The sequence below is a fragment of the Stylophora pistillata genome, chromosome 7, assembly GCF_964205215.1.
Source record: "Stylophora pistillata chromosome 7, jaStyPist1.2, whole genome shotgun sequence".
NCBI lineage: Eukaryota > Metazoa > Cnidaria > Anthozoa > Scleractinia > Pocilloporidae > Stylophora > Stylophora pistillata.
This window is the reverse complement of record NC_142525.1, coordinates 6,735,381-6,759,421: the sequence shown is the minus strand read 5'-3', so window position 1 is coordinate 6,759,421 and position 24,041 is coordinate 6,735,381. Positions and strand designations below refer to the sequence as shown.

Sequence of the window (24,041 nt, the reverse complement as noted above, 5' to 3'; positions counted from 1 at the left end):
TTATTCAATGGATACATAAATCTCTCTCCAGACAACGGTGTACACTGAGGCTCTTTAGCTTGATATTTTTGTTTGCGTGTTGTATGTGTCAACATGGGTAAAAATATTGATTTGTTGGAGTCTAGAAATGTGATTCTGATTGCATGGAGAACCCGAAGGCCACCAAGAAGCTAGATTGATGATTACAATTTGTATCTGGAGATTTTTTGTCAGCTGCAAATTAAACAACGAATTTCGAAACGGCATCCATCTCTTTTGACAGACGGTAAAGAAAATCAAACAATTGCAACGGATCGATCTTCTGGAAGCTTCCTTGGTTGTCTAAACTACCTATTCTTTTTTCCACTAAACAACCGAGCATTTGCCTCAAGACACGTTCCCAAATACTTTCACTCCTTAAATGGCTAAAAGTCCTGATACAAACATGTGAGGTATTGTCCAATGGCATAATACGAAGCATCCGTTAGTTACTCATAAATTCTTCTCATATCACCTGCGCTCGTTTTCTTATTCAGTAATGTGTCACTTTTAGTTCGCTTTCAACCCAAGAACTTACCTTTATCATTTACCCACCCTTTCCCTCCCCCCCCCCCCCCGGTACGGGTGCATCAGAGGGGATAATGGCCACGGCCTTACTCCCCCTTGAAGCGACTTCGCTTGTTCCAGGAAACAATAAAGATAATTTTGTATATGTATGTATGATTGTTGTTTCTCAGTGCTCAGGATCACATAATATTTTTTTGACATGTCATGATAAGTGTTTAGTATCGCGCGAAGTGTGGGTTTTTTTTTTTTTGTTTTTTTTGTTTTTAATGTTTTGACAGTTCAGAATGTCATAGGCTTAGCTTACTAAATCTGCCAGTCTCTCTTTCAAATTTGCTGACAGGAACTGGTAACCAGTCTGGCTGCTCAGTGTAGTGAAATGGCGGATGTTAGAGTTGGCTACGGTTGATCTCTACTTTCAAAGATTTATTTGACGTTCGTTAGCGGACGATTCGTGCAAAGGTAAAGTCATTCATGCACCATACACGTTTCTGCTTGATTCCTGTAATTACTAGTGCGGAAAATGTATCTTAAGAGCCAAACTGCAAGCCTCGTGTGTTGCAGTCCCTTTGTGCTTCGGTCAGCACTTCCTGTACATGTTGGTATTTTCGAATCATCCTTTTGATGGAGCCCATAAATATACTTGATATCTCTATATTCAGCAGCAATTGATGTTGGTTCACTAGTTCGTCATCAGCGTGTGAATTTTGCTGCATTTTTTACTACTAGCTACTACTATAGACGTGCTTGTTGAAGATATCTTCATACAACGTTTTTACATTCGTTAGTATTTGATTGACCGATTATCTTATCGATTAAAAGAAAAGGAAAAAATAAACACCTGATGCGGCCAGGGCGCGAATCTGCAGACTCGAAAGGAGCAGGTATAGCCATAGCGCCAGGTATGCAGAGTATACATAAAGGAGAAGTTTTGTATTGAGATAAATTTAAACATGTACCCATTCTATTAGTTTCCTACCTGTAACCGCTTCGGTTAAAGCTGAATTTCACTACTTCTGAGAGAAGCTGGAAAATATTTTTTGGTTTGATAAATACCTCTGTGATTTGTTCCTTTTTAGACAGGAAATTATATTTAGCGTTTCAGTTCTGGATAAGACCTTGTGTAATCCAGATCATTTGTAAAAAAAATGACAAGTTAGACTGTAATCCTCAATAAAGTACTAAAAACCCGCAAACATTGGTAAGCAACAACATATTTTGTGATTATGTTAACTTGTAGTTGTGATTCAAAGCAAAATCTAACACTAGTTTTCTACTTTTCTTGGCTCCTTTAATTGCCACATGCTCGTTTCCCAAACTGATATTACCGATATTCTTAAAGCTATGATCACAGAACACTGAGGTAATTTTTTCAAGTATTGATCTCAGTTGACCACTTCGATATAAGAAGACCTCAAAGAATAGGAAAGGAATAAAGAAAGAAAAGATCCTACATTGGTTTGGTGTTTATCACAATATACGCGTGTATCAATCCAGGAATCAAGTGCAAATTGTAACTTGAAAAGAAACATTTACACTACCCTATTCCAGCCGTCAATTAACCAGTGCACAAACTCTGCTCTAACCAAGTCCTCCTTTTCTCCCAAGTTTGGCACTGACAAGAATCAATCAATCGATCGATCAATTTATTTAACGTGGTCAGAACGCTTAGCTAAAAGCTAGTTTACAGGTACGCCACGAAATAAAAAGAAAAAAGGAAATTATAAAGCCTTGTGAAGGTATATAAATTTAAATAAATTAAGAATTAAGAACTAGAATATATAAAATGTAAAATGTAATCATTAAAAACAGGCTAATATTAAAATATAAGAATTTAATAATGTAGTCACCGAGTTGAAATATAATTAAAGATAGATCCTCACCGCGCTAGAGTCCCATGAGATCTAATGTTTTTAAGTAATTTTTAAAACTAGTAAGTGTCTGTATCTTTCGAGACTCGTCCGGTAAAGCATTCCATAGTTTCGATGCAGCATATCTCCATGATCTTAACCCGAAGGTTGTTGATTTTACTTTTGGGAGGTCCAGTATTGTGGTGCCCCTAAGATTATAAGTGGAGCACCTAACTGTTATAAGATCACGTAAGCTTTTTGGTCCTGCATCACTAGTTAATATCTTAAAGATAGTGGACAAAATTTTCGCTAATTGCTGTTCACGAAGACTTGAGAGACCGATACGCTTTCAAAGTTCCTCATAAGGGGAGGACTTATCTCTAAAAACAAAATGGAGCGCACGTTTGTTCACCAACTCTAACTTGTCAGCTGACTTCTTATTACAGAAGTGCCACGTTTCGGAGCAGTAATTAAAGTGTGGTAAAATGAAGGCTTTGTAATGATCCCTTCTAGTCTCAAAAGACAGCATTTTCTGCATCCTTTTTAATACAGCCACCTGTTGACTGACTTTTCTACATTATTTTAGCAATGTGCTTTTCAAAATTCAATTTATCATCGATTGTCACGCCAAGAAGTTCCATTGTGTTGGATATGGGAAGTGGTGACTCCTCACACTTAAACACTGGTTCATCAGTTCCTTTGTGTTTTCCCAACACCATTGCCTGGTATTTTGAACTGTTCCTCTTCATACCATTACGCGCGAACCATATATCAGCACTAATAAGATCGTTGTTGATTGTTTCTTCAATTTTGGAGAGTTGATTGTCGGCGTAAAAGATTTGAGTGTCATCAGCGTAAGTGGACAATGTGCACTTCTCGATGACATATGAAAGATCGTTCATGAAGATGTTAAATAGTAAAGGGCCGTGGATAGATCCCTGTGGTACACCATTGCAAATAGGTTGCCAATTGGAAAGTGTATTCCCTAGTCTCACTCTTTGGAATCGATTTGATAAATAATCTTTTATCAGGGTGGTTGTTGCTTCATCTGCTCCATATTCTTTTAATTTCAAAACAATCAGTTCATGAGGTAAGGTGTCAAAGGCCTTGGACAAGTCCATAGAGACCAGACCGATCAATTTGTTGTTATCAAATTCTTTTTTCCATTGTTCGGTTAGACTAAGAAGTGCTGAGTCGCAGTCGTGATATTTCCTATAAGCAAACACATATTTGTGATAAATTTCTTCAAAATACGGGCTTATTCGGCAATGAACAATTTTTTCGAAAACCTTCGATAAAGCTGGCAGAATCGTTATCGGCCGATAGTTAGTTTTTAATAGGCTGCAGTCTTTTTTGAGAATTGGAGTGACCTCGCCAAGTTTCCACTGTTGTGGTATCTTAGTTGAAGTTAGAACATGATTAATCAGTGTACTAAGAGGGAAGCATAAAACATCCATCGATTCTTTAACTGCTAGTGGAGGGATCCCATCACATCCAGAAGCCTTGTTTGGAGCAAGTTTCCTCATTACTTTGTAAACTTCTGTTGGATTAGTGTTGCTTAGCGACACATTCGGCTTGCTTATTAAGTTACTTGATATGTGCGATAAATCTGCTGGATAGCCATTTTGATTTTGTTCTTTGGTACTTTTAGTACAGCTTGTGAAGAAATTATTTAATGTCTCGGTCACCTCTTGAGGATTCCTGATGATTTTGTCACCCTCCTTTAATGTTATTCCGCTATTGTCTACATTCTTTCGGGAATTAACATAAGGCTTAATAAACCTTTACATTTTACATCACACTGCAGTAGCCAAAGGCAATCATAGACTGCTAATAATTGGTTGCATTTTGTGTTGTTGCCTACTATATATATTAATTACAAGCAATTTTTTATAGAAGATATGTTTTCGTGGCTTCTGCTAATCTGTCAAATTGTTCCACCAAAGAAACCACCAATTATGCTCGGTTATGTCACCTTCTCGTACATATTGGATCTTGTGTTCTGAGGGAGATCTTTGACAGGATATGTCCACCAGAAAACCTTCACATAATTCTTGCTCATCCTCGGAACCATGCAAAATTACAAACGCTTAGAAAGAAGAGAGTCCTGAGTACCTCCCAGTGGCACAAACTGTATCCTCCAATTAAATCTTCAGTCTCCTCAGGGAACTTTGACACATTTGTATTGCTACTTCTTCTGAGGAATATCTTTGGTCTAACTCTTCCTACTTCAGGCCATGATGTTTTTCCGCCATTGACAGACACCACTCCAGCAGCTGACATCACTCGCATCAAGATCCTCAGAGACAGAGTTTACAGCCATGTTACCAGTGGTTCAGTTGATGATGCAACTTTCAGTTCCTACTGGAACCAGATCAAAGGTACCTTTGTGGATATTGCAAGGCCTCCCTATCAGGAAGCCATCAACGAAATTAAACGGGATGATACGCATGCCAATCTTGAGGAAGACTACGGAGAGCTTCTAAGAGAGTGGTTGAAGGATGAAGACTGTATTGCAGACAAATTACATGAAGATGAAACAGTAAAAAAGGCCAAGAAGGAAGAGGACATGGAGGATCTTATTAACATTTCAGAGCAAAATTCAGGAATGGAAGGTGTCTGTGTAATTTTTTTGTTGATACCAACTGTTAAACTTACTCTCCAGTGTGAACAGTCTTTGTCATATGACTCATCAAAGGCAAAGTCTACTCTGGAGACCTAACGATTTTTCCCTTTCGATCCAACCCTCACATGTAGATGCTTGATAGTGACCATCGATATCATCTGCATGAAATGTCTCCTCGCAATGTCCCTGAATCAAATATTCAGGTCAGGAGAGGAAAGGAAATGATCACCAACTAAAGAACTCCTGATTGTTAAAGAAATTCTCATCATTAGCACCTTAGGAAATTTAGGGAGAACAGTGTAGAGAATATGCATGCTGATATTAGGGTGACATGGGTTTTAAATTTAAAAGTAAACATGAAATTGTGACATTATGTTAAGCGACTGATAGGTGTTTTCAAATTTGGAAGAGTAACCTAATGTGTTTCAAAACTTGACTGCAAACATTTGAAAAGTTGAATTTTACATGTTAGTGCATTTTTAGTCAAATCTTTTAGTGACTATGTTATTCTTTGGATTCTCAAAGCATGGTAAGAGGTTCAGTTTTTTGTCTTTCCTTTTATAATTGGAGTTAAAAATGGTATCATGGTTTTTGGAGCATTAAACTCTTTACTGAAGTAGTAGAATTTTAACTTAACTTTTTATTTACCCTTTAACTCCCGTAAGTGACCAGGAAAGATTTTCTCCTTACAATAGCAATACAATGTCAAGCAGATGAGTGATGAGATTAAAAAAATCTATCAATTAGGAGATCATCAATTGATCCAATCCAAATTCTCCAAACATGCATCATAAGAACTGTATAGCAGACAGTAAGGAGAACTGCTAAGAAGATCTTGGGAGTGAAAAGGTTTGGTCAGATCTGACAATTAGGTTTTCAGTGTTGTTGCTGGAAACATTTGTCATGTTACATGGATATGATTTTAAACAAGTCCTTCACCAACAATGTTTGGATGTAATTGTACTTGTGATCAAATTCATTATCAGTACGTACAATGATTTTGTTTAAAACTGCATTTTTCCTTTACAGAGACAGAAGTTAAGTGTGCTGAAAATGGATCAGCAGAGAAAGCCAAGGTCAGCTCACCAGAGCTCAGTATTGAAATTCCAAAGATGATTGTGTGATCTTCCAAGAACCTCTTCAGCTTGGATCAATGTTGAACTCCTTGTTGATATTCTGTTATTAACAGTGGAGGACTTTGAGTTCTTAAGCTGTTTTGCCTACCTGAAGGAACCCTTTAAGAGTTACCACAACAGTATTGGCTATGTGTACTTTGGGTGCATGGGTGTTGATCATGGAAAGAAAATGAAAATTGCCCTAATGAGGTGCTCCAAAGGTCCTGATGTTCCTGGGGGCTCTTTGTCTGTGTCAAAAGATGCCATCTTACTCTTGAGACCCAAGGCTATTATTTCTGTTGGTGCCTGCAGTGGTTTGAACAGCAGAGAGGTCAAGTTAGGAAATGTGCTTGTTTCAGCAAAGCTGATAACAGCAGAACACAAAACTCCCCCCAGCAGAGATATTGGTAACTTGATCAAACATGTGGCTGATGGGTGGAAGGCACCTTTACAAAATGCTGATGAATATAATGCCAAAGTGCACTGTGATGGAGTGTTTCTGAGTATCTCAGAGGCAAACAAGGACATGATTGGCCAACATCCTGAAGCAATTGCAGTTGAAATGGAAGGTGGAGGTGAGAATCATGTTAACTATGATGATTTATGAGTCAAAGATACAGTATTTGCACATGTAGCAAGTGTTTTTAGAAAAGCTGTGCTAGAATTGTCCCAGCTTGCTCAAGAAACTTTGCAGGAATTTTATATACAAATTTGATTTTGTTTTAGGCTAGGGTATGGTAGGAAGATGTTTTTGTAAGGGTGAAGGTGACAAGTTAATTAATTTCCAATTGATTTGCCCCTTCAGGATGTCATGAATTGTCAAAGTTGTGTCTTCTAAAATGTAGAAAGTATCTTGCTGAATTGTTTGAGGCCTGGGGAGTAGAATCACAGTCCTTAATAACCCCTTAACTCCCCAGACTGACCAAGACAGAATTTCTCCTTCTAATATCAATATGATATCAAGCAGACAAGTAATAAAAATAGAACAAATATCAAGAAAGGGATTATTAGTGGATTCAAAACCCAGTTCTCCCAACCAACATTATAGGATAATTAGATCTAGGGAGTGAAAGAGTTCACTCTAATTGATTGCATTTTGTCTCTTTGAAAAATGTAAACTGAAAACTAATTTTACAGTCTTGGTGTACAAGTTTTCTGGTAAACATTGGTTGTACATATAGGGAATTACACTAACCTCTTTCTGTGATGTGGATGTTTACCAGAAGCTAGAGTGTGAATCTGTGTGAACCTCAATTGAACAATAATTATCACAAGGATGCAAAGAAATAAGCTTATAATGGTTAAGAGACATGTCAGTGTTAAGAGACATTCATGAATGTTTTTTTTTTTCAGGAGTGTTTGTAGCAGCCCATGATTTTAAGACAGAATGGGTGGTAGTCAAAGGCATCAAAGACTTTGCAAATGAAAGGCAGTCTTCAAGTGAGAAATGGAAACAAATTGCCTGTGTGATGGCGGCATCTGTTGTGGCCAACATTTTGATTGATCCAGTCATATTCCCAGATTGGCCTCACTTTAATGCAGGTATGACTTTCTGTTTCAGTGTTCTTTCCTAACAGGAATACACTGTAAGTCTGATTTAGATCAAAGCTTCCATAGTTTAGCGTTCATTTCCCTTATTCTCATCATCGTAATGAATGACTCAGCAGTATTACTGTACAGAGAAATTAGATGCTGATCACTCTTAAGAATTCAATGGTTAGGTGTTTGGGAGAAACCTGTGGTCACATTCATTTGAGGGATGGGATGTAACAATGTATAACAGTTCTTTCCATGAGCCAGGAGAAAACACAGCCAATTAATTTTATGGAAACTTGAAGGCTTGAAAAGGTTTGACATATGTTCCTGGGAAAATTTACAACACATCAAATTGTTTGAACCCTTTTACTCCCAAGATCTTATTAGAAACTCTCCCCACTGTCTGCAATACAATGGTTTGTATGTACCTTTGGAGAAATTGGTGTGGGATCAACTTAAAATCCCCTGATTGATATTTTTCTGTATTCTCATTACCTGTCTGCTTGATATTGTAAGGAGAAGTCTGGTCTTGGTCACTCATTACAGTTGACATCCTATTACTGATATTTTGAGATGAATGATCCAGATTTTAACTGAAGTCATTTTAAAAAAATTGGTTTCAACTGACAGCAGTTTTTTTTTTGTTTATTGACAAATTTAGGTACTAATAGATTACCCCCGGAAGGTAAGTCAGATTTGTTTTCAATTGATAAGTGAAATAATTTGTGTAGTTGCTTGTAGTGTTGGTGATGTTCCTTGCTCACTCCATACAGTAGTTATATAATGATTATTTTGTGCACCAAAGAATGCATTAGACTTAAAGAATTCTTCCTTCCTGCTGTTTCAGACTAATTAGTTTTTAGATTAAGCGTTGCAGTCCTTTACATTAAAACAGTCTCCACTTCGTCACATTTTGCAATTTTGAGAGGTTTACACAAACTAGAAACTTTTCACCATCTACTTTCCTTTGTGATGTTAATTGTGAACGAACCTTCAGTGGGTAGTTGTGGATTTCCTTCTATAACTCATCAACCTGACATGTGGTAACAGGTATGCAGTGAGGACTGAGCACTATTTATTTCCTTCTTCTATAACTTATCAACCTGACATGTGGTAACAGGTATGCAGTGAGGACTGAGCACTATTTATTTCCCTGAAGATTGAGAAAAAGATAGTTGGGTTTTAAATTCTGAGTTACAGTAAAAAACCCACTTACAAGAAACTAAACTTTAAGAACCTGTTGGACTAAAATTTCCCAGTTAAGTTCCCTTTATATGTGACTGGGCACAGGATTTCGTACACTAACGCTTTTTCGTTAAACGGTTGAAAATAAACGGTTTGTAAACGGATAATAAACGGGTAGTAAGAGTGTTTAAACGGTTTGCATATCCATTTAAACGGATAATCCAAAGCGTTAAACGGTAGGGCAAAGTCCAAAAACGGATTCCGTCAACCGTGAAACGGCCGAGAAAAAAAATAAACGGATGGCTTAAAACGTTAAACGGTTGAACAGGATCTATTAATGGATAGCCTAAAACGTAAAATGGATGGACAAAACCCTTGAACGGATCAGGAGGGCTATAGAACAGCGGGATAAGCCATGCACGTAACTAACAGAAACCGTTGCGAACAATTATACGAATAATATTGTTCTTGCGGAACACTGACGTTTCATGCTAATATTATATTCGACTGACACCAGTAGAAAACGAAGTAAAATTAAATTACTAGCCTGCAATTAAGCTATCCACTGGCGAGTAAAGCGAGCCGAGAGCGAGTCTCGCACTGGAGAGCTCGCAATGCGTTTGAAAATTTGCATAAAATATAAGCAGAGGAAGCAATCTGTCAATCATGACAAAAAAAAAAAAAAATTAGAATCGAGAAGTCTTTTTTTTTTTTCATGTTCCTACATTGTTTCTTCTACATATTGACCAAAATGAAATCGCACTATCAAGTGAAAAACCTTAAGAAAAGGATTATACGTAGGTAAAAGTAGCTGCCGATTTTGTAGATTTCACCGTCGGTTAACCATCGAAACAATTTTGCTTACGCAACTTTCTTTCGCTCATGTTTCATCTAGCGTTCGATTTCGTAAAGTAATTTGTAATTATAGCTTTTATAAAGCCATTTTCGTTTCCTTTCAATCGATGGAAATAAAAGATGAGAAACCCAATGGCCACCGATTCGGTAAATAGTTTTGCCGTACACGTCTATCGAAATAAATTTGCATAAGCATGAAAACAAATCTCGCTCTTCTCATGTTACTTAACGAATATCATTCCGTTTTCGTAAGGTAATGCGAGCTCTCGTGTCTCAATATCTGAGTGAGAATTCTACTAATCGAAGACCTTCTCATACCAGAGATTTGCAAACAGTAAGTTGTAGCGAAGACCAACGTAGCCGCTCGATCGAAGCGTGATTGATTTTGAACGGGTGCTTCTTGGGACTGTTTTATACCGTTGCTCTTCAAAAACGTTGAACGGATGCAAGTAACCGCTAAACGGATGGATTTTTTTTAAAACGGATAGGTTAACCCTTTAAACGTTTAGTCGAAAACGTTAAACGGATGAGCAAAGCGTTTAAACGGATGAAGAAAGCATTTAAACGCTTTGATGATCCGTTTTAAACGGATGATAAACGGATAGTAAACGGATTATTTCGTTAAACGGTAAAGCGTTAGTGTACGAAATCCTGTGCCCGGTCACATATAAGAACCATTCTAGGCTAAAATTTCAGTTTAACTGAGAATTAGCAAATTGTTGTCTTTGCATCCTGATTCACAGACTGTATCCAAATTTGCATCATTTTACTCTCAAACTTCAATTCCAACTTTTTACTTCTTATCCTACTTTGAACTTACAAGTTGAATTTGGGTACAACTAAAAACTGCTGAAGACCATATTGTGCACCAAATGTTATAATTTGATATTCTAGCATATTTAACAAAAACAATTTTCCAACTTTTTATCATCTCGTGGTGAAGTGAATACCTACAGAATGTTCCTAGACTTCTTCATTACCTCTAAGTCACATTATTGGTCTCCCCCAAAGTTCTCCTCTCCTCTAGTTTCTTTCACATGCATATTTCCTCCTCTGCTGACCATACCTCTGATCTCTGTGTTTACCACTCCTTCATCACTCCTCTAGCAAACAATTTCCACCGCCTACTTCTTCTCTGGCAATTTAGACCTATGATCTGCATGCGCAGCACCCGAAAGGAAGTGTCTGCCATATATAGAAACTATCAGCCTTTACCATATATATATCCCCCCCGGTCATCCATGCCCATCATATATGGTGTCCCCTTGATCCCCTGTGCTCCTCCTTGGCAATCCATGCCCATCATATATAGTGTCCCCTTGATCCCCTGTGCTCCTCCTTGGCAATCAATGCCCATCACATATAGTGTCCCCTTGATCCCCTGTGCTCCTCCTTGGCAATCCATGCCCATCATATATAGTGTCCCCTTGATCCCCTGTGCTCCTCCTTGGCAATCAATGCCCATCACATATAGTGTCCCCTTGATCCCCTGTGCTCCTCCTTGGCAATCAATGCCCATCACATATAGTGTCCCCTTGATCCCCTGTGCTCCTCCTTGGCAATCCATGCCCATCATACATAGTGTCCCCTTGATCCCCTGTGCTCCTCCTTGGCAATCAATGCCCATCATATATAGTGTCCCCTTGATCCCCTGTGCTCCTCCTTGGCAATCCATGCCCATCATACATAGTGTCCCCTTGATCCCCTGTGCTCCTCCTTGGCAATCCATGCCCATCATATATAGTGTCCCCTTGATCCCCTGTGCTCCTCCTTGGCAATCCATGCCCATCATATATAGTGTCCCCTTGATCCCCTGTGCTCCTCCTTGGCAATCCATGCCCATCATATATAGTGTCCCCTTGATCCCCTGTGCTCCTCCTTGGCAATCCATGCCCATCATATATAGTGTCCCCTTGATCCCCTGTGCTCCTCCTTGGCAATCAATGCCCATCATATATAGTGTCCCCTTGATCCCCTGTGCTCCTCCTTGGCAATCCATGCCCATCATACATAGTGTCCCCTTGATCCCCTGTGCTCCTCCTTGGCAATCCATGCCCATCATATATAGTGTCCCCTTGATCCCCTGTGCTCCTCCTTGACAATCCATGCCCATAATATATAGTGTCCCCTTGATCCCCTGTGCTCCTCCTTGGCAATCCATGCCTATCATATATAGTGTCCCCTTGATCCCCTGTGCTCCTCCTTGGCAATCCATGCCCATCATATATAGTGTCCCCTTGATCCCCTGTGCTCCTTGGCAATCCATGCCCATCATATATAGTGTCCCCTTGATCCCCTGTGCTCCTCCCTGATCCCCTGTGCTCCTCCTTGGCAATCCATGGCCATCATATATAGTGTCCCCTTGATCCCCTGTGCTCCTCCTTGGCAATCAATGCCCATCATATATAGTGTCCCCTTGATCCCCTGTGCTCCTCCTTGGCAATCCATGCCCATCATATAAAGTGTCCCCTTGATCCCCTGTGCTCCTCCTTGATCCCCTGTGCTCCTCCTTGGCAATCCATGCCCATCATATATAGTGTCCCCTTGATCCCCTGTGCTCCTCCTTGGCAATCCATGCCCATCATATATAGTGTTCCCTTGATCCCCTGTGCTCCTCCTTGGCAATCCATGCCCATCATATATAGTGTCCCTTGATCCCCTGTGCTCCTCCTTGGCAATCCATGCCCATCATATATAGTGTCCCCTTGATCCCCTGTGCTCCTCCTTGGCAATCCATGTCCATCATATATAGTGTCCCCTTGATCCCCTGTGCTCCTCCTTGGCGATCCATGCCCATCATATATAGTGTCCCTTGATCCCCTGTGCTCCTCCTTGGCAATCCATGGCCATCATATATAGTGTCCCTTGATCCCCTGTGCTCCTCCTTGGCAATCCATGCCCATCATATATAGTGTCCCCTTGATCCCCTGTGCTCCTCCTTGGCGATCCATGCCCATCATATATAGTGTCCCCTTGATCCCCTGTGCTCCTCCTTGGCAATCCATGCCTATGATCTATGATCTCCTCGTGCAGCACCACACAAATATTGTGCGGTGAATAGTTTTTTCCCAGCATGCTGTTCATGCCCACCATATACATACCAAGTGTCCCCTGTAAAGGTCCTCCTTAGCAACCCATACCACGTCGACAATTTTGTCGCCGATCGTAGACTCTCTCATGAAGTAAGGTAAAGTTAAAGCTTAAAAAAATGGTTTTAAATTATTCGAATTAAAAACTCTTTTCTACTTCAGCGGCCTTCTCAATCTCCGAAGTCGCTGCCAAGTCGGAACGCTGTTTTAATTACAAATTGGTGTTTTAAAGGTTTAACGAATCCAATACCAAAAGTTCCCGAATTGGCAACGAATCGGTAAAAGAAATTTGCAGGTCTGAGATATCCTACGCTTGACGAAATCTCCTCGAGGTCTATTTTGATTAAAGTGAATCCTTCTCACCGCAAACAGTTTTCCTTGCTTTCATTTTAGAAATTCAGAGTTATGAAAATAGGGTATTTCGAAATTGTCCAAAATATCTATTTTTGAAATTAGTCACCGGGGGTCTTAAGTGCGATGGAGTTTGAGAAATGCAGATTTTTCCATCTTTCTTGGCTGTGAGTGACTTAATTGTACTGGTCAAGCGTTCGGAATGAGACGTCACGCAACTATTAATTGTACCGGTCAAGCGTTCGGAATGAGACGTCACGCAACCCTTGTCAAGCTCTTCTGACAACACTCCACTCCCCTCTCAAGGATAATTTTTTCTTGAAATCCAGTGTTGATGTTACAAACATTATGAAGCGATGGGGGAGGGAGGGATTTGTCAAGGATTGTCTCGAATTATAACCCAGCCGTTGAACGTCGCGTGGGGCAAAATCAATGGACAGTTATCAAGCAATAACTCCCGTCTGCCTCAGTAATTTTCCTCTGATTATTTCCGTCAGAAAGAAACAAAGCCAGTGGAAAAAAGCCTGCTTAAAATTTTTATCTTTTCACCTCTGTTTTTTTTTTAAACACACAAGAAAAACAAACTCGTTTTGTTGAGTCCAGTGATAGTGGTATTAAAAAGCTAGTTGCATATACTCATCCGCCGTCAGATCAACACTAGCTTTTTAAATAGCGGTTTTCGCACGATATGAAAATTAACTTAAGGGTTACAAAACAAACCCTTTTCTGGTTTGCTGGCTGGTGATTTTCTTGGCTCAGAGACTCTCCTCATGATTTTACATTTCAGTTCAAGCTTCGCTTCTAGACCTTATGACTTGGAGGGCAAAGTTATTAAATGCTGATTGGCTGAGACAGAAGGCATTTTTCACTAATTTTCGTATTTGCCCTGGGCGAATACCAAAATATAGGAAACATTAAAATAGCCTAACTGCCAAAAACTTTTATAACTTCAGTTATGACAATATTTTTTTAACAGGGTTGCTTTCCTCACGCTTTGACGTTGTTGAACAAAATTAAAACTTGAGTGAAAACTGAAATGGCTTGGTACGAACGTACGTATCAGCGTGCAGTATTGACCTTATTAGATTTCTGAAGACACGCGTGAAATTAATCCTTAATTTTACTTGGCCCTATGCGATTACCCATACAAATATTCACTTTTCATACAGTCTCAGCAGTGGACATTATCAGCTGATATGCCAGCCGCCCGAAAGGATTTGTTTACCTAATAAATTTGATTTTTAAGGGAGGAATAACGCTTTAACGAAACAAACTTTTCTATCCTTTGACTAGGAATCGATTTGTCATCTGGTAGACACAATAGACACTTTTCAAGCTCTGTGCTAGTTAATCTCCCTGTGCTGAATTCGATAGGAAGTATTTAAACTGCATTTCCCCGTCTTCTCATTATTAATAAGCTATTTTCCTTTCCCTTTTCTTTAGCTGTAAGTCCCCTCACAACAGCTTTAAAAGTTCAACCCTGTGGAGTAAGAATTCAGTAAATAACGCAAACTGTTCTCCTCACGTTCTTGTTATTTATTAAATGTTTTCTCTTTCTTATCCTTCAGACATAACTGCTTACACTACAGCTTTAAAGACTTCCATTACAGACCAAACGGAGTTCCAACCCAAACTGCTAGCCTCTCGCACCATTTCCAACGCGAAAACGGATGAAATTTTCAGTAATCTTCTCATACAACATGGAAGAAAAGGCCTCACCAGGAATGACGAGGCATTTTCCAGGAGTGAAGAGACATATTCAAGGAGTGAAGACCTTGAGTATTTCGGAAAAGTCAGCGGTACTGCAGTTAAGCACTGCGATGAAATATTTCTTGGCACGAGTAATGATCAGGAGAATCCTAATTCTATTCTTGTCGTTGGAAAAGCAGGGATTGGGAAATCTCTGTTTTGCCAAAAGCTGATTCGCGATTGGGCCAACAACAATTTATTTCAAGCAAGAGAAAACATTAAAATTCCAGTTTTCAAATTTGCCTATTTGCTTACTTTCCGTCAATTGAATTTGCTTGATGAAGAGCCTGTGACTTTAAGAGAAATCTTAAACTATTCTTCGATTTTAGAAGACAACTCTACCATTGATGACGTTACATTTGAGTATATGGAAAATCATTCCGGTGAAGTTTTGATTATCCTTGACGGCTATGATGAGTATTCTAAGCAAGATTATATCACTGGAAACTCGGGAAAAGGATATCAGAATAACGCTAGATGTAAAATGCCGGTGGCCGCATTATGTTCAAAACTCATCAAGGGAAAGATACTGAAAGGTTCTGTCGTTGTTGTAACCTTGCGGCCTGATGAATCAGACAAGTTGGGAGGAATCCGTTTTAAACGGTACGTGGAAATTGTGGGATTGTCGTCGGAACAGGTCAAAGAATACATTGAAAAGTACTTCAAGAAAGACGAAAAGACGAAGAACGATGTGCTTGAACATGTCATAAAAAATGAGAACCTCGTCAGTTTTGCTCATATTCCTAAGCTCTGTTATCTGTTGTGCTTCGAGATGAAGTATACCCTAACCAAATCAGGAAAGCCTGATGGCCTTCCTGTCTCAACAACCGACATCTACACCAAACTTATTGATATTTTTGAACTTAGGCACTGCGCCGAGTCGATACAGACAGAAAGAAATTCCTCAACAATTCAAGCATCCTCCTATCATTAAGAACATATTAGATAAATTATCAGAACTAGCGGCTAAACTGCTGCTCAAAAGTAAGCCAACCTTTGATGAAAAGGAGATAGAGGGCGGATTTGAATTGAAAGAAGTCGACAAACTTAAAGGAAGCGGTCTTTTTTACTGTGGTCCCCCTTTCAGGACTGGTTTGATTACAACCACAAAACATTTCAGCTTCACACATCTTACTGTCCAAGAATTCATGGCCGCCCGTTGGTTTGTAAAGGAAAATCGCATTCGAGCGGAGAAATGCTCTAAAATGGTTTTCCAATTCATGGCTGGGATTTTGTCAACTGAGGGAAAAGAGGAACTCATGGACAAATTAATGAATTCACTCCACATGGATCCGCATCTTCTAATAAAGTGTCTGAGTCAGTATCGAGACAAAGACGATGTATTCACTGAAAGGTTCATCAGGAATCATCCCCAAGAGTTCTGTGCGTTTGAAGGCTGCTTTTATTTTGAGCACTTATCAGATGTTGACAGCATCACATTATCATTTATGTTGGACATTATCAGTGAACTAAATAAAGGCGAAGCTGGAGAGGCACAACATAAATGTTCTGATAACTTCGTCGCTGGTAAGAAGCTGTAACTTGTAAAATCACAGCAAACACTGTCCGGAATAAAACGAGTCTGCGGTTCACTGAACAATGAACGCTGTCCTGTGTCTGAACTGAAATTATCGGAGAGTAACTTGGCTGATGAATGTGTTGATGTTATTACAGGATTAGTAGTAAGTAAGCTAACCAGTTTAAATCTGTGGGATAATAATATCACTCATACCGGTGCTGAAAGCTTTACAGCTATGTGAAGCTTTACAGCATCCAAGCCGTAAGCTAACCACACTAAGTCTGAGTGGTAATGAGATCGCTGATATCGGTGTTACCAGTCTATGTGAAGCTTTACATGATCAAAGCAGTAGGCTAACCACACTAGTTCTGGCGGATAATAAGATCACTGATACCGGTGTTGCCAGTCTATGTTAAGCTTTACAGCGTCCAAGCTGTAAGCTATCCAAACTACACGTGGAACGTTGTAAGATCACTGACACCTGTGTTGCAATTCTGTGTGAAGCTTTACAGCATGCAAGCTGTAAGCTAACCAGACTAGTTTTGTGTAACGATGAGATCACCGATACCGGTGTTGCCAGTCTATGTAAAGCTTTACAGTATCCAAGCTGTAAGCTAACCAAACTTAAGCTGACGTATAATAAGATCGCTGATGACGGTGTTGCTAATTTTTGTGGAGGTTTAAAGCATCCAAGCTCTAAGCTAACCGCACTAAATCTGTTCGATAATAAGATCACTGATGCTGGTGTTGTCAGTCTTTTTAACGCTTTGGAACATCCAAACTGGAAGCTAACCACTCTAAATGTGAAGATTGATATCTTTACTAATATCGGTGTTGCTAGTCTATGTGAACCTTTGCAGCATCTAAGCTTTAAAACAATCGATTTAACACTGCCCCACTTCACTAGTTATGAATATCAGGAAAGTCTTCAAGCTTTAACCCAGAGACACCGACCAGGTTTACGCCTGTCTTTTTGGTATTTTCAAACTTAATATTTTATTAACCTTAACAAAATTGTTTTAGTTTTAAAAAATAAATGCTTGCAAGTAAATTCTTAATTTTGGGTCCAAGAGACTTACCAGGTAGTTAAAGTACTTTTAATCATCGGAGTGAAAAGGAACGCTCAATGTTAATAGAACCGCAAAAACATTGTAATAAAGTTTTTTATTGGCTACATGGTTCACTGTACTGGGTTTGTGGGTATAGACCACTCAAGGGTAGTGACAAGTAAGACTTAGGGTCAGGGGAGGGGTGGGTGGAAAAATTTTGCCGGTCCTACTGTGCATCTAAGGAAGTTTTGGAACTGAGACGTTTTGCTTGTTTCTCGAGTTAAGAAAAAAGAGGAAAATCTCCCTTGTATCCAATTCTGATTTGATTCTTGGCGAAATTACACCATTTTGAGTACTGCAAAAAGAAGATTGTTTCTTTTACTTATCTTAAGCAACAATTTTTCGTTTAATTGTCCGCCATAACAGTGTAGCAATCGTATATGAGCACGATCCTTCGCAGTAAAGCACTATTTGAGCAATAGTGAAAATCAGACCTGAAAAAAATTTCAGGCCTGTACGGGATTCGAACCACTGACCTCTGCGATACTAGTGCAGCGCTCTACCAATTGAGCTAACAAGCCAACTGGGAGCAGGCCATCAAATTAATTCGACATAAACCCGTAGATGATAAATCAAACAACAACAAACATATGAAACATATGTGTGAACTGCGGTTATGAGACGTATATGATCAAATAGTGCTTTACTGCGAAGGATCGTGCTCATATACGTCTCATAACCGCAGTGTAGCAATCGTTGCATAAATTAGTCATCCTCGTTTAAGTTCTCCAGCTTAGTGAGGTTATGTTCCAGATGAATAACATGTAGAGAGCTGGGTCGTCAGAAAAAGAGCGAGGTTTAATTTTCCGTTTGAGAACCCAGCTTATGTAGCATACACCCCGAATTTTGACTTAAGGACTCAGTTGCCGTATTGTGTCCGAAATTAGACTGCCTCACAGATTGGACATTTAGGGCCGGTTATTTACAAGAGGTCTAACCCAAACCGCAGTTATACGGAAGCAGTGGGCCTCAGGGATTCTGTATAAGACAATTTATTTCATTAAATGAAGTTCCTGTACTGATAGCTTCCAGCCCTCCTGACACTGTTCAGTTAAAAGGTTCGGGTAAATTAGAACCTAGTCTGCGCGCGCCAAAGAAACTATATCCAGCCTCCTTAAATGAAGTTCCTGTACTAATAGGTTCCGGCCCTCTTGACACTGTTCAGTTAAAAGGTTCGGCTAAATTAGAACCCAGTCTGTGTGCGCCAAAGAAACTATATCCAGCCTAGTTAAATGAAGTTCCTGTACTGATAGCTTCCGGCCCTCCTGACACTGTTTAGACAAAAGGTTCGGGTAAATTAAAGATGGCTTAGAACGTGGTTTTGTTAAACAATGGCTAAACTTTGTCTATATAACTGACCCTTAATATCTTGGCTCGGCTCAGGTCTGTTGATTGAGACGCAAAATGCATGGTGGTGGTTGAAACAGTTCGAATATAATAGAAGCACAATCGACACTGTATTAACTATTAATCAGTCACTTATGGCCGGGTATGGCGGGGTGACCGTTTACACATGTTGGCCGTTTTATACAGGTCGACCAGCTAATGTCTTGCGTGATAATCGTGCGGAATATTTGTCCTGTTAGTCCAAAGAAAGATAGGACACTGATTTGAACTCAAACTACCAACATTGATACCAGAGGGTAAACATGAAAAAAATTCTACTCGAGAGATAACTTTTAGTTTTATTTTAGCGGTTCCACTTGAGAGATCGTTCAATACAGGTAGCGGACAGTACAAACAGGCCGTTGGTACTCAGCCACGGGTGATGACAACGACAGCTCAATAGAAGTGAAAATTTAGATACCTGACGGGGAGAGTTTCCAGAAACCGACCGCTAAATACCGGGTGCTACTTAATACAGGTTGGATTGTAGTTCAGTGTCCCTTCTGTTGACGTGTAACCATAAAAGTATAGGCAGCCCCCCCCCCCCCCCTGTTTCATGACCTTACCGAGTAGCCCTCTCATAAAACCTAATAATCCGCTCAAGCACATCCATTGATGCCATTCCATGCACGACTATCCCAATTCTCAGAATGAAAGTCCTCCCCCCCCCCCCCTTCCCATCCTCAAAACTTTTAAGTTCCTTTCCTATTCCAGGGTGCGAGTATCCATCACGAAACAAACAACTGCACATAATGAATTACATACTTAAGCCAACTTTGATAACTTGGTGTTTATTTGAAATTGCTATATCTGGAAAGCATCCATCAATTAACAATGAATGCCAATGAAGATCTATTCTCAGAGTTAAGTACTACAACTGAAATGAAAAAAAAATGAAATGAATGAAATGAAAAACTTTGTTTAAGTGTCTATGTTTTTAGTTATAAGCTAAAGGGGGACACTAAAAAGTTTAAAAGTCAAATACATTTACATATGTAGGTGATAGTTATTTACAGTAGATAATTAAAAAGATTATAAAGTTATTTAGTTAAGTTTTAAATTTCAACGAGAGTTGAAAGGTAGACTTTTCTTATGTTCTTCTTGAACGAATTTAGAGTTTCTATCGTTCTTAGGTGTCTTGGTAACTTCGACCAGATGAGAGGTCCCATATATTTAATAGAATTCCTACCAAATCTTACAGTTTCGAATCTTGGCAGTTCGAAGTCACTGTTCCGTAAATTATATTGAGTGTTCTTTACATTAAATAAGTCAGAAACATTCTCAGGTACGAGACTGTGCTTAACTTTAAACATCAAAGTGGCAATGTCTTGTAGGCGCCGATTGTTTAACGATTGAACTTGTATGCGCCGATTGCTTTCAAAAGAGGCACTCCCTGTGTTTCCGGTGATCATTTCCAAGGCTTACGTGAATCCCTTGAGTTCATTCTGTCTGAGATATGGGCTGGCCGAGTCCAATGAAAAGCTTCGCCAGAGAATCGCCTGCTCCTCCGATCTTAACAGCCGATCTATTCTACTGGAGCAAATAACGTGCAGTACCTAAAGACTTCTGGTCAGCATTGTCCATAACGTCTGCCAATCCTCTTCTGACGTTTCCAAGGAGACCACACAGCTATTCCTCAATCCATGTTACCTAATCCTTCAGCTGGCAGACACTAGAGGTAATTCTTCAACAAAGAGATATTTCCGTTTCTTTTGTGATCTTATTCATCGTGTAAATTGTGGGAACAACAGAATGACGCACCCTTTGATATTTAAGGAAGTACATGGTAAAGCTTTTTCGGTTAAACTATTCGATTCAGTACAACGTACAACCGTCACTCCGCCATCGTTTATGTCAGAGTGCGTTGATGTAAAACTTCTGTTATAACGAAGCTAAGTTTTTTATGGCGAACGTCTGAAGTACATCGTAGCAGGTCCTGTCTACCAAGAAATCGTGGCGAATTTCCGCTCTTGCAAGGCAAGCAGTGCATTTCAAGTTATTTCCCCCTCAGTGTTGTGTACATTCCGAAAAAAGTCCAGCTGGAGTGCGAAAAAACCTCGTCCCTCTGTCCAGATTGGGACCCGAGGAAGTGAGCCTCCGAATTTAGTCTTTACATCCGCTGACCATCCCAGCAGTGTTTGGATCGCATTCCGCTCTGTACAAGGAGCATGAAAAGGAATCGGCGAGATTACTCTCCGACTGGATATAAGACAATTGTAATAACATATTTCTGTATTTCACAAACTAAAAAATGTGCCGCGCCCCTTTTGTCAACCCTTTTGAGCGATCACCACGCCCCACCCGAGTGTGAATCACCGCCTGGCTATCCGCTTACATGTCCAATCGACAATTCCGAATATCTGATGACAAGGACTCAAGACTTTTGTAAATGCCCATATTTCCTCTACCTTGATGCTTTCTTTTGCCAAATCCCATTCTCAAATATTGCTAATTATTAAATCGTTAGCATGACAATTAATGTCAACAGGCCAGTGTCAACAAAATGACTCTGTCGAGACTGACAGGGCTTTTTTTTTTCGTTCCTCCAAGGGATCTTAATATTCCAGTCAACCCAAAATTGCCAAACTGCATTTCCTCGCGAGGCCTTGCAGTTGGTGTGACTTCTCCTTTCAAAGAAGCCCTTCCAGTTTGCATGCACCATCTCTCGAAAGCATAAACTTTGCACTTGGAAAGTCTAGTGAGAAGAAAATACTCTCTCTCATAAACGTCTCTAAAGATCTCAAAAGGATTGAGGATTTATGTCAATTTGTGATCCAGCAGGCTCACTTAAAGGCGAGCGAATTTCTGTCTCTTTTCATCTGGGATCATAATCCGGCTTGCAGAGTGGAATCTATTAGCATTCCCAAGCAACGGATTCATTGCACCGGGTACAGAATTCACGTCTTCAGGCCGAGAAAATAGGCTGAATGGGTTAAAACTCTACATATATATATGCTATACATGTAGGAAGTCTTTATTTCGATTTTTCCGCATTACAGTGCTCAATAGATTTATTTTAGAGTTTGATACATATATAATACATATCAAAAAGATGATATATATATATATATATATGTATATATTCCTTATTAACAAAGCGGGAGGTCAAGATGGCTCAATAAAGACTTCGTCTCCTTCCATAAAAATGCCAAAAAAGAACGAAAGGTCAGCTCTGACAATCGCTACGGTGGCCAAGTTACATTATCAACTCAGTTGGTAAAATCAAACTACCTTATTATACTTCCCACTGACGCAACACCACAGTTTCTTTAGAAATTTGTCCTTTTTATTCATCTGTCGTTAAGTACTCAGTGGTCGGTTCGTTCCTCAATGTCTCAGGCTAGACAACGTGATTCAAGCTCGAGCCTTAATCACAATGCAAGTTCTGCAAGTTCCTCGCATTTTAGACGAATGGCAAACACGACACGAATACGACAATGTTAGGGGAAAGAAAGCCAACTTCGATTCTGTCCTGAAATCCATCAGAAAGGTAGTGAAAATGTGGGACTAGAGGGCCCTGACGCTCATTAGTAGTAAACCGACTGGAAAACGGTGGACTTCCCCTCACTTCAAATGGTGAAATCATTCGTCATACCAAAAATTATGTCTGAGACATCTTCAATTCCGGTGTCCAGTGAACTCATTAACGAAGTTGACAAAGAACTTTATTTGTTTATCTGGAATTAAAGGGTAAGTACCTGCTCAAATGTTCAGCTTTAATAAATGATACCGAAGACGGCGGTTAAAAAATACTGGATCTTGAGTTCATGAACTCAACTCAAAGAATCATGTGTGGTGAACTAAATACTTTGAAATTTGGGAAAATCCCTGGAAGTACGTTCTTGATTTTTATCTAAAGAAAGTGGGCGGGTAATTTTTTGTTACAATGCGATTTTGATAGTCGGACATCAGCCGTTACTCTTCTTATCTTCTACAGAGAGTGTTTGCAAGCCTGGTCTTCTTTGATTTATTACAATTCGTCATCTTATGAAAGGTTAATAATAATAATAAATTTATCAATTTATATAGCGCGTATTTACAAATGCTGATCAATAGCGCTTTACCGTCATATCTTTAAGAGAAAGCAAAAATACATTACTGTGAGAATAAAATGAACTAAGTTACACACTATAAAAATAATTTTCAAAAAGATAGGTTTTAAGTGGAGATTTAAAACTGTTAAATGATGTTACTTGACGAAGCTCCATAGGTAGGCCATTCCAGAGTTTCGGAGCTGCTGCTGAGAATGATCTTGCTCCCAATGTCGTGAGCATCTTTCCCTTGGGATGGTCCAATAAGAGCTTACCAGTAGACCTAAGATTGTATAATGAGTTTGATTTTATACTCATAAGATGACTAAGATAAGTTGGCGCTACGCCATAAATACATTTAAAAGTCAAAAGTAAAATCTTATAGTCGATACGTAAAGAAACTGGCAGCCAGTGCAGCTCAAAAAGCCCCGGTGTAATGTTAGCCTCCTTTGCAGCCGTCTTTCGGGGTGTCACGCAACGCTCTCCCGGCCGAAAGGAACGGCTGCTCACATTTGAACCACATTCCTTTCCCATTGTGTTTCAAACAACCAATTAAATCAGGGTACTGCGAGTGATGTAGTTTTCGCGCGAAGTTTATGTGAGATTTCCTTTCAGCCGCATGGTATGGCGAGTGAAACGCGGAAAAAGTTGTGGAGGAAACCTTAAAGTTTTTCATGTGTTCTTCGCCTTCAGCAGCTCAAGAAAGAGTATTTATTCTCGGAAACAGTACCCATAACTTTGCAAAACTAATCAGATCTTCATTGGACTTCGGTATCAGCTGCTATGTGAGCAGCAGGTTGTTTACATGTGTATGTAAAGCTGTGTGTTACAAGCGGCTGCTGAAATTTCAACGAGCACCTGAAAAGGTTCTAGAACTGAAGAGGGAAATTCTTGAATCTTACCAAGGGAGGCCAAGAGCCAAGCGTGTGCATAATGCCAGAGGTGAGCGTCGAAAGCAAAGTAGAGCTGCCGGAATCCAAAATTTATCGGTGCCGTCAACGATACATACATACATACATAAATACATACATACATACATGGTTTATTTGATAAAGCAGGTTACTAGGTAGGCAAGACTAAAGTCCTGATGTGGACCT

The 24,041-nt window shown here is 39.6% G+C and overlaps 1 long non-coding RNA gene and 1 pseudogene across 3 annotated transcripts in view; one reads left to right on the top strand and one right to left on the bottom strand.

Annotated features, from left to right (window-relative positions):
* The window catches only part of LOC148726371 (uncharacterized), a 447,217-nt gene that overhangs the window by 36,175 nt on the left and 387,001 nt on the right, over positions 1 to 24,041 (bottom strand). The window lies entirely within an intron of this gene.
* LOC148726393 (uncharacterized) lies at positions 4,069 to 17,592 on the top strand (annotated as a pseudogene). The gene is made up of 6 exons (XR_015990002.1): positions 4,069 to 4,076; positions 4,290 to 5,008; positions 6,049 to 6,709; positions 7,488 to 7,676; positions 8,332 to 8,355; positions 14,719 to 17,592. The product of XR_015990002.1 is annotated as an uncharacterized LOC148726393 (transcript).